Genomic DNA, 11,307 nt, shown 5'->3' with positions numbered 1-11,307 from the left:
TGTTTGTTAGATGTCTTGCAAAATAATCCTTGGATTCCGAAGCAGAGTGCTGCGTAAATCGCTTCCACGCCTCCTCAGTGATAGCAAGCGAGATATAAAATTCAATTACAGTAAATCAAGGTCGTTATGCCTGACCCAAACATGTCCGCCGCAGTAAGGGCGTCTCTGGCTAAGATTGCATAGAACCCCAGATCCACTGAGTGGCGCTGTGATTTCGGAGGACGATAGTTTACTAGGTGTAAGCAAGCGTTTTCTCTCTTGTACACACGCGCTGTAGCTTCGGCAGTTTGGGTGAAAGGTCACGCAACGTTCGTTGGTTGCTATGGAAATAGACGAAAACAAAGTACTAGAAGTGCTGGTGTGGCATGCAGAAGTAGATTTGTATTGTGTCATAAACAGAGAGGGATCTGGGGAAGTCATCTACCTCGCATTCGCAAAGAGGCTGCTTTACAGCATCGCACGAAGTGGAAGCGCATTGACAGCACTACAGGTGGGAGTCTTTGTTTCCCTTTGTAGGAAGGAGCGTCTGAGTAGCTCCGCACACCAGTCTTGGATATTGATAGCGGTACACCTCTGCTCTTATTGATATGTACACCACACATTTCACATAGATTTCAACCCAGACTGATGTTCCCTTTTGGGTGTGCAGTAATTTCACACCGTCAGTACCCTTCACAAAATACAAAAATAAAGCTTGTGGTTGGTAAATTGAGCACTGATTGGTGGAAGTGGACTTTAGCTCCCGAATAATTTACTTAGTACCTGTGCGCTGACAGCTCCTCTAAAAAGAAGATGCTGGGTGTCGCACATCGTGTGGGAAATATAGGAATGTTAATCCACAACAAGTGACAAAAATAGTTGTTTATTTGTAGTGCTATATAAAATGTTGGCGTGTTGACATGCTTCACAGTGTTTTAACTATTAATTTGTTAGCTGTTCGATAAGTATGGCGATAGTTGCCTAAGTGGGAGATCCTGTTTTTTTTAAATAGCTGTTTTTAGGAGGGTTGTGTAGGCTTTCAAGAAGGCAGTTTGAAGTGAGCCGCCACTTGCAGAGATACGTAAATGGTGTTGATACAAGGAACAGAGGTCCAGCAAATGTACCACAATCACCCACAGAGCATTCTCTCTCTCACCCATCCTCCTTTATCGGACAGCATTCCAAAGTCACCCAACATCCTATCTTGCTTCTGCCCTAGTAAAGGAACGGTATGACATTTTGTTCTTACCAGTATGCCATAGCGAAAAGGTGCAACAAAACGTTTATCAAACGTACAGTAGCAATGTGAAAATATTAATTAATTGCATACGAAATAATCTTTCAATCTCCTGGGAAAACTGGAGGTATCTGAACGCATCGGTGTGCTTCAGTATCATGCACCACAGTGTTACACACCTATTTTCAGCACCTCTTCTGCAAGTGCGGGAATCAATTGCAATAAAACAGTTTGGCATCTCTAGCACACACCCACAGGGTTGATCCGAGCTCTCAGTGTTAGTCTTACTTCTATGTAACAGACATTTGACATCGTTTATGAGAAGATCGGGTGCTATGCATCACAAAATCGTAATCACAATACTATTTCTAATTTCTGTCAATAATGAGAGATTTGATTAGTTTTAAGGGTTTTATTTTCATTAAAAGGCTTAGTAAGTTCTCTTTTTCTCTTTTATTCAATTATTCAAAAGCATTAGTAAAATTACAGAGTTAATAATAAAATATGGTTAGACCAAATCATAACAAAATAATGCATTCAGCTCGTTCCATAAAGGAAAGAATCCCTATTGTAATGAATGGGGTGAAAATGGTGTTAGCAGGAACTCGTGAAGAGTTCAAGTTCGAGAGGCAAGAGTGGGGTTAGAGCATGAAGCTCAAAATTCCGATCAATCAGTATCAGCTGAATTTCCCATAAAGAGAGGTTCATGAAAACTCAGCAGAGTCTCAGCAATATAAGTGAAATCATCATGCAGTAGCAACTGCAATTGGGTCGGGTAAGATAGCAAATCAGCATTCAGCCTTCAGCATGAATTCGTTAGCATTCTGCTTCGGTGCCGTATTGAGCAGGTGTCTGAGAAAAAGGCATGTGGAAAAGCGTCTCAATAGTGGGGTTAAGCTACTCTGGAAACATGCACTAATATAAACAGTAGAAAGAACTGTTGCTGTTCGTGTTGTATCTTCGTCTCGTCTAATCAATTGTCGGTGTTCTTTTTGAGAACTGACTATTCCTATCCTTTCCCGCGTCCCCACACAAAGGGCTTACAAAGACTTTTTATGTAGTAAGAAACATTTAATAAAACTGTGTCTACGTATGAGGACTTTGAATTCTTAGATCTCCTTTCCCATGGGTATGACCACATATGAAGCTTCTAATGAAACAACTGTATGTTAGGCTAAATAATAGGCCATGTGAAATAGAAACATCAGCTGCAACTAATATTATTTAGCACCACATCTTCTTCATTATATAATGAAAAAACTATGTTAAACTATCAACATTTTCTTTTCATGCATTGCATTTAGTGTTTGAAATAATAAGTCATTCTATTCAATAATAAAGTGTTTCTAGCAAAAACATTTTAAAACATTGTTAAGCATGTACATTCTGCAATATGTTGTGCAGCTTTCACTGAAAACACGTCAGGGTAAGGTCAGCTTTTAAGCATTTTGTGCACATCTCAGAACTTTTAACTTTGCTGCTTGTAAAATGAATTGAGCAAAAATAATGGGGTAAATTGTGAATATTCCACCAGACTGAGAGCTGACAAGACGTGCTGAACTACAGATCGCGTAAATGATGCGACTGGCTTAGAACCCCAAATTTATTGAAGACATCATCCTTTTACCTCAAAAATCTTCAAGGCCTCCTCCTGATTCACCAGGACTACAACTTTGACGGAGAAAACCTTCTCGCCCGCAGATATTAACCAAAATCTGCGCTTGGGCTGTATACCCATCTACACTGTCCTGAGGAAGACCCGCTGTGACGCTTATTATATTTTGCGCAGTACACGGGGTCGAAACGTCGACGCACCCTTATATGTCTACACAATGCTTCTGATCACAGATTAATTCACATAGGATCTTGAAGCATATGTGAAAAATCATAAAGACATATCAAGAAATAATGTACCTTTCTATTCTACTTATTCACTTTTACCGCATTTGAAATATATTGTATATACTATTTATCATCACATGTCACTTTATCACCACAAGTCACCAATATTTTGCTCTTTTGAACTTATGTATTACGACAGCCCATAATACTTTATTCCCTTAAATTACCAAATCGCAAACTTTTTATTGGTGTGTGCTTGTAAAATGAAGCTTGCTTTAGACATTTTGAGGCCTTGTCCGAATAGATATGGTTACATACTGCGATTCTGCACATTTTAATGTTGTGCCAGTTCAATTTAAATTGCAGGCTAACATTGCATGTCTCTTTTAACTATTTTATTTTGTATTCTAATAAAACTTCACTCCCATACATCTAAATTACGTCATTCCTGCTTCTTGAGGCTTCTTTTCCAACCATCCAGTCGGGTATCTTGCTCCGACCAATCCGTGTCAAAAACATAACCTTTCTCTGTGTTCTGTACCTGTTGCCTTTCTTCTCTCATCCTACTTTTATCAAAAGATTCTCATTCTGTCATCTGCCACTCTAAACCTGAACTGCCCTTCCACACTCCTATCTAGAAACGTTTGGACAAACCTTGAGTTGCTATGAACAGCTTCTGCACATTTCCCAACTTTTAACTATTTTCACTCTACATTCTAACTCTCTCAATATATTATTTTCTTCAAACATTGGTTGAAGGAAACCTTCTTTGTGTGTTCAGATACAACATATAGTGAGTTTATTTATAGTTTAGTGTTCCATATAAGGTTCAAGCCCTTATGTAACACTAAACCCCACCAGGACCTATTGATGTTTTTGGCTCAGCCTCCAGATTCTCTCTGACCCTTCCAACAGACACTAGTGGAATCAAGGTAAGAAAATATTTAACACACAGACAACATTTCATACACCAGAACACTCATCCAGGACAGTGGTCACAAAGAATACTACACACTTCCAGGGCAGGACTAGAAACTTAAAACAGTCCTGGCAAAAATGATAAATTCAGCCCCCATTTGACCAGGTGAGTGACCCCCAACGCATTGCTCAGTATGATTTTCCCTGGGATAATTTTGGAAAAGTAAAACCAAACGGTGTAAGTTAACTGCGCACTTTTTCAATTATATATGCTAGTTTTACTGGCTGTTCTGAAAGGATTTTAATTATCAGTACCTCGTAGAGCTATTTCTACATAGTATTCTAATCTTGCATACACCTGTGCAAAAATAGTGTGCCTGACGAGAACAAGAACATGTTGGTACCATTATGAGAGGCTTTTTTCTCATTCATCCATTCGTTAGGGTATGAAACAGGCCTAAAAAAACAATATGCAGTCCCCTAATTCTATATAACATTGCTCTGCAATTAGCTTTCTACTCTTTAAAAGACCAGACCATAGCAAAAATGTAAGTTAAGATTGATTATCAGATGGTACAGCTTTTGAAAGGGGAAGTTGGACATGTATATGGAAATCTTTCAATTATTTTCTGTTTTTATTAAATATATATAGGACAACAGAGACTTAAAATATGTTTTAAATGTATTGAGCAAATACATGCACACACTGTCCATTTTCAAGCAATCTAACACGACTGGTAGTTTGCCTTATGTCTTATTGGAAAATGCCTATATGAAGCATTTGCACAACATTTTCTGATAACACAGGCACTTTCCTCAAAGCTGGTGCACATACCAAGGAAAGCATGTATTTTGTGCCAAATTTCAATTCAAATCACTATTGCTTTGCTAGCCTGACCACTTTCACTAGCAGTACCAGAATTGAAAGAATAAATAACTAATAATGAATTAGTCATTCATATGACAACCAAAAGCTCCATTGCTTAGCAGACAACCCCAAACTCTTTGTCTAGCTTTCATATATGTGATAGGGTTTATAGTCCTAATATATGTACTTTTAAAAAGTAGCTCACTTTCCCTTTATGGGATCACACATTTGCTATTTGTGGTGCTGTGGTTCCTTATCCTCCTGCTTCATAGGATAAGGCTGTTAGAGTCTGTAGTAATGTGACAGTTTGCTACATGGTAAGCCTTGTCCTGCCGGTCCTTACAGCTCTCTACTCCCATTCACTCTCCGTATGGAAGCATGAATGAGGCGAACAACTCGACCCCTGTCGCCCACATGAAGGGCATTTGACAGTATTGGGTGCTGTACCCAGCTCCTCCTTCTCCTCACAGATGAGCTAGTGATATATTTATTTATCTGGTTGTTTTGTAAACCGCTGATCATATCATTCTAACTTCTGAGTCCCAGGCAACGCATAAGTAAGAAAGAACAAGCATTTGCAATGCAATAGGTCTCGCATTTACGAGAGTTTGAGCTATTGGCATTGTAAATGAAAATGCCTTATTTATGTTTTGGTTTTTAAAACATAAATAAAAGGCATTGTTATTTTAAATGCCAATAGCTTAAACTTGCGTAAATGCAAGACCTATTGAATTGCAAATACTTGTTGTCCTTAAGGGATTGCTCTGTGTTTCCTGTGGACTTTGAGCACGACAAAATCTGTGTGTTGTATTTCTATTTAAAAACAAATCTGCTAGGCTAAAGCTAGCCCTATACGCACGCAGTGAGTGGCTCTGTGACAAATGCTGCTTACATTTGTTTATTAAAAGACTAACAGATTTTATTTAATGCATGATGAAAGAAAATCAAAATCTGCTGCTCGCAGATACTGTTACATTGCAACTCACGTGACAGTATTACTTTAATTGATTGTGTTCTATAGCAGCATGTACCACACACCTGGTGTCAACATGGAGGCTATTTTCAGTAAAAGTTTCCTGCCGCTAAAACGGCGATAATGGGCTTGCTAATATGCGTTATAGAATTACAATAGAAGCCCAGGTTAGATGTGCAGGACATCTGACCTGGGCTTCTATTGGAATTCTATAACGCATATTAGCAAGCCCATTATCGCAGTTTTAGCGGCAGTTTCCTGCCGCTAAAACGGCGATAATTTTAATGAGGTTCTTGCTAATATGCCCCGATGTTACTTGTATCATATATCATGCAATGACAGAAACAGCAAAATACAAGTCGGTGGCACACTATGCTAAGCACAGATTTTTAGCTTAAGTGTTTTTAAGCCACGCCCTTGATTACATTGGCCACGCCCCTTTGAGAGACCCTCAAGTTTTTTTTATCCCACTTAAAGCCCTGGGGTGCGCTCTAGAGCAGTTCCATCACAGAGAACTGCCACTTACACCACCATATACACCTGTGTCAGGGGACCCAGCTAATACAAGGGAGGTGGAAGGATTTACCCTCACTACAGTTGCCAGCAGCGCTGTGTTCTATGCGTCTTTCTTTATACCATGCTGCATATACCTATGTACACCTTCAAGCGTCGGTTAGAGAGTGATATGCAGGTGCTTTACTCGGGGGGGAAGGGTACGCTTGAGCCCCCTGATAGGACAAAACCTGCCAGCCCCTCAAACAGTATGCGTCTGCCGCAGGTTTAGGTTTGATTGTGCCCCTTCTGGCACAAGCATGAGGTGTGCTTGATCTCTGCGAAAGGTGCGCTTGCAGTCCTGTGTGAGGTGTGCCAGTGCCTCGCACAGTAAGGTGTGTTTCTGCTATTAACGGATATATGGCGAGTCCCAACAAGTACGCGCACAGCAGAGACATGCACGGAAGCCCCAAAAGTGCTTGAGCTCCTGTGAGCATGGCCAGGTATGTGCTGGCCTTGTGCGCCTCCCTCCCTGGCACTGCGGCTCCAGGGCTGCGCGCATGACCAGCCTCTCCCAGTCCCATGACCCCTCCCTCCTAGTGCCGGGGGCACGCAGCAAGTCTAGGCTGGGAGCATCCGGGGGCCGCCTCCGCACACTACAGCGCGGCCGGAGCAGAGGTCGCCCGGGCACCTACCACCTCTCCCCCGGTGTGACCCGAGCTCCTACCCGACATCGATATGGCCTGCTGTGGAGAATACCAGGTATGGAAACACTCCCCCCCGTCTACTCATTCTCCCTGCTCAGGAGTACTAGTAGGAGCCGCTCCTGTGTAGTACGATTTATAAATAAGTTCTAATTGCTTCTTCAGGCGTTTACTAATCACCCCAGGCGCGGACGGTGCCTACAGTTGGGTCACAAGCTGGCGCCCCGCCCCCTTAACCGTATATACTCTCCACTTCCACTGATTTAAGAAGGACACTCCTGTTTCTTCAGAGCATGCAGTTCTGTAACTTCTTAAGACTTTCATCCTTCCCTGATGTGCTTCAACTCAAGAGGGGGCTGGAGGTGGGGGGGGGGGCACTACTCCTCCCGATTTCTGTTGCAAGGGTGGGGGCGTGTTTCCTTATTTTCACAAGTGTGCGTGGAGTTTATGAGCCAGGAAAGAGAAGTCAGCAGTGTTGATTACCACCCGCTGCATAAACACACCTGCTTCTAGCGCTTGCCATGACGTAATTGCTTGGCTTTCTCGCCTGCTAAAAGGTTTCTTGTCTTTATGGGGCCATGTGTTTGGCCCCATAAAGATAAGAAACCTTTTGTGACGAACGCAAACCAGACGAGGCCGTCCAAATGGGACGGCCGAAAAAGCCGAGCGAATACGTCACAAGGATCTCTTTTCCAATGACTGGCCACCGCTTAGCATAAACGTTGACGCCAGCCAATGGAAAAGAGGGGCGGGGCATAATGCCCCTTACAGAAAATACTTCATATCATTAAATCTCGCCAGAGAGACTGCGCATGCGCACAGCCTACGCCAGGCGAGACCTAAAAACAAGCAGTGCAGTAGGATAATTACCAGAATCTAGTTAAGTGGGTAGTCTTCCCTTCTAGCATTCTTCATTCGTGGAAACTGGGGCAAGATAAGATGAGATGGTGTGCTATTCATCCTCGGAGATTCATGTGCAGTGCTCCCAGAACGAGGGCTGCAACGACCTGTTGTGCTATGCTATCTGACTCTCTCGCCATCCATAGATGCTGGGAAGGCAGAAAAGAAATAAGGAGAGCCGAGTCATCTTAACATATTGCATGTTAAACAGGAGACAACCATTGTATAAAAATATGATAATGGCTGTTTAAAATTGAAAAAAAGTGTATTTATTTAGCATTTGTGTTTTAGAATATTGACTTACACCATTGGATTGACTGGTTTATTAAAATTATTGGTACATAATAAAAACTAAGAAAAATTCAGGAAAACATATCCTTGCTCTGACAACCATGACATCAGTGAAACAATAGAAAAGGCACTTTTTCATGTGGAAGTTCATAAGGTCAACATGTTTAGTATATGTATAACAACATTATTGTCTTTTAAACCAGCTCACTTCCTGAAGTGAATTACTTCAAGGTGCTCACAAGTTTGAAGCTGAAGGAAAATAAAGCAGAGTGATGTAAAACGATTGCCTTGGATCACACAGTTTGGTTAAGTGCAGAAGCCAGGATTTAAATACATGTTTTCTGGTTTTATGTTGCCCTATGGTGGCACTGTATGATTATCTTCTTCTCTTTTAACACCAAAGGACACTAAGTAATGCATAAATATTTCAGGAGCTGACACAAGAAGTCTTTCTTTCCTGGAAGAAGTAAAAGATAAGAGTCTGAAAAGGCCGGATACTTTTCTGTTATTAACTGGCTTCCCTTGGCATGCAGAGAGAATGATTTCAGGAGGGGTCCTGTCCTATCAGCCAAGGAAAATGGATAGATAAACCAACCAAAGCAGCTTCCTTCCACAGAACCTACTATCGGGTTCCAAGGCTTGAGTGGGTGACCCATAGGAAGAGCAGTGTCTCTCTGGGACGTTGACTGCTAAAGAGATGGTGGATGGCCACTAGAGGAGACCGCTCCTTAGTGTTTCCTCACTGCCCAGGGATAGTATTTTTTCTGTGGCCACCTGGTATGGAAGTTGGCCAGTGCGGGATCTCGCCTCCCCTTTGACCCCCAGGTATGATGTCACTTCCGGGAGGTCGGTGGGATATTTAAATGGGCGCCACACCTAGCACTGGTTCGCCAGGCAGGACCACTCGCACAGCTGCAAAAGCAGATATAGAATCTGCATTCAGGCCTTCATCAGTCCACCCCAGCAGGTCCACCTGCTCAGCATGCAGTGGCGAGACCAATTTTTTACTCATACTTTGAAGCGTTCTGCTCCTTCCTTGAGTGGGCACTCAAGACACAGGTCCCCCTGAGGAGCGCCATGCACTACCTGGAAGACATCTTGCTTGGGAAGGTGGGCACACACGAGTGCCAAGGGACCCTCTTGGCCTTCCGGAACTGTGCAATGAGTTTGAGGCACCACTGGCGCCATTAAAAACCCAAAGCTCCACCCCTGCCATCACCTTCCTGGGTATAGAGCTGGATACAGCAAAGGGGATGTGTCTTTTGCCGTGGGACAAAATAGTGTCTCTGCACAGAGAAACAAAACATGCTGTCTAGGGAAAAGGTGACACTCAGAAGTATCCAGAGCCTATGAGGCAGGCTCAACTTTGACGCAAGAGTAATCCCGGCAGGAGGGTTTTTGGCGCGCAGATTGGCTAGGAGTTTGACCAAGGCAGTACCACTTGGTTCAGCTGAACCAGGGCATCAAAAAGACCTGGCCATGTGGGCCACATTCCTGAGGGATTTTAATTGGGCCCTGATCTGGGGAGCCCCACAGGCAACCAACCAGCAGCTTAGGCTCTTTACGCACACATCAGGGCGCGAAGGATTCGGAGCCATACTAGGAACGCCATGGTGCGCAGCAAAGTGGCCCAATGCTTGGCACAAGAGGGGCATCAATAAGAACGTAGCAGTCCTCGAGCTCTTCCCCATAACATTCGCACTCTAGTTGTGGCACAGGGAACTGAAGTACAGGGAGATAGTTTTTTTTGGTCTGAAAACATGTCAGTAGTGCATGAGGTTAACGCCCAGACAGCGAAATGCCCCATCCTGCTGGGCCGGATCAGAGGGCTGGTCAAGACATGCATGTATGGCAGTGTCAACTTCTGAGCGCAAGGCGTAAAGAATACAGCAGCTGATGCACTTTCTCGTTTACAGTAGGAGAGGTTCCGTCTGGCATGCCCGGATGCAGATGAGGAGACAACTCCCTTCCAAGAGAAATGGTAGAGACTGGTGCAGTGGACCTCAAACTAATGGCCCTAGGTGAGCAAGTACTGGCATGCAGCACCAGAGAGCGGTACAGGAAATGCTTCTCCACCTTCATGTCTGTAACATCTAGCCAGGCTATTAGAAGTCCAGCGGAAATGGAAGTCCGGGTATAACAATTTGTGCTATGGGCAAAGGACATCGGGAAATCCCATCCAGGCATGTGGCAGCGATAGCATACTTCACCAAGCTAGCAGGGCATACCAACCCCACTAGCAGTTTCCCACTAAGGGCTGCTCTGAAGGGGTGGGCACAGGAAGAGCCCAAGGCAGTGGACAGCAGGCTTCCAATAGAATTTGGAGCTCTAAAAAAGTTATTCGACGAGCTGGGTGGCACATGCACTGTAAGATACGAAGAAGAAGCACTGTTCAGGGCAGCATTCGGACTTGCATTCTTTGGTGCCTTCGGATGCAGCGAGCTAGTGGTACGCTCCAAAGGGGACACAACGAGGAAAGCTCTGACAGTACAGGACGTTGAAGCAATGGGCAAACAGCTGCACATCACAGTGAGGAGCTCCAAAATAGACCAAGCAGAGAACGGTGCAACTATCACCCTACATTTTATAGCGGGGAGCTTGTACTGCCCAGTAGCAATAGTGCAGCAGTACACCCAAGTACGCCCGGGCACAGCATGAGTAGGTTTCTTTTTCATACACTTAAATGGCACACCACTCGCAATGTTTCAGTTCCGCAGAGTCCTGGTCAAAGCCCTGCAAAAGGCGGGTTACACCAAAGGAGCCTACTCTGCACACTGTTTTAGGATTGGGGCAGCGACAACCACATTCAAAGAAGGCTTACCCAGCAATAGAATAAAATGCATTTGCTGCTGGGCGTCTGACAAATACAAGCTTTACGTATGACCATAGGCAGGGGTTGAGGTCCCAGGTATACATGCCATGCACAATGAAGAACGAACAGAATAGTATAAAGATGGTGCAAGTGGTTGAATGCAAAAGAAAAACATTGTCCAAAGTAGCAATATTTTGAATTATACATGGTGGGGGAAACCATGCGTGCCCTTGCATCCCCCAGCGAAAGCTGCTACACCGCCTAACGGCAAGGATTCAGTGGTAAATTCAC

At 43.6% G+C, this 11,307-nt stretch overlaps 1 protein-coding gene across 1 annotated transcript in view; it reads left to right on the top strand.

Moving 5' to 3' along the window:
• The first annotated feature begins 319 nt into the window (after positions 1-319).
• KIF27 (kinesin family member 27) overlaps positions 320-11,307 on the top strand; it is a 551,081-nt gene continuing 540,093 nt past the window's right edge. The window contains exon 1 of the mRNA XM_085633120.1: positions 320-490. The gene's annotated coding sequence lies outside the window, so the exon portion shown is untranslated. The remainder of the gene's footprint in view (positions 491-11,307) is intronic.

This window comes from Triturus cristatus, chromosome 2_1 (genome assembly GCF_964204655.1).
Source record: "Triturus cristatus chromosome 2_1, aTriCri1.1, whole genome shotgun sequence".
Classification (NCBI taxonomy): domain Eukaryota; kingdom Metazoa; phylum Chordata; class Amphibia; order Caudata; family Salamandridae; genus Triturus; species Triturus cristatus.
Note: the sequence above shows the minus strand (reverse complement) of the source record. Positions and strands in the feature narration are given on the sequence as shown.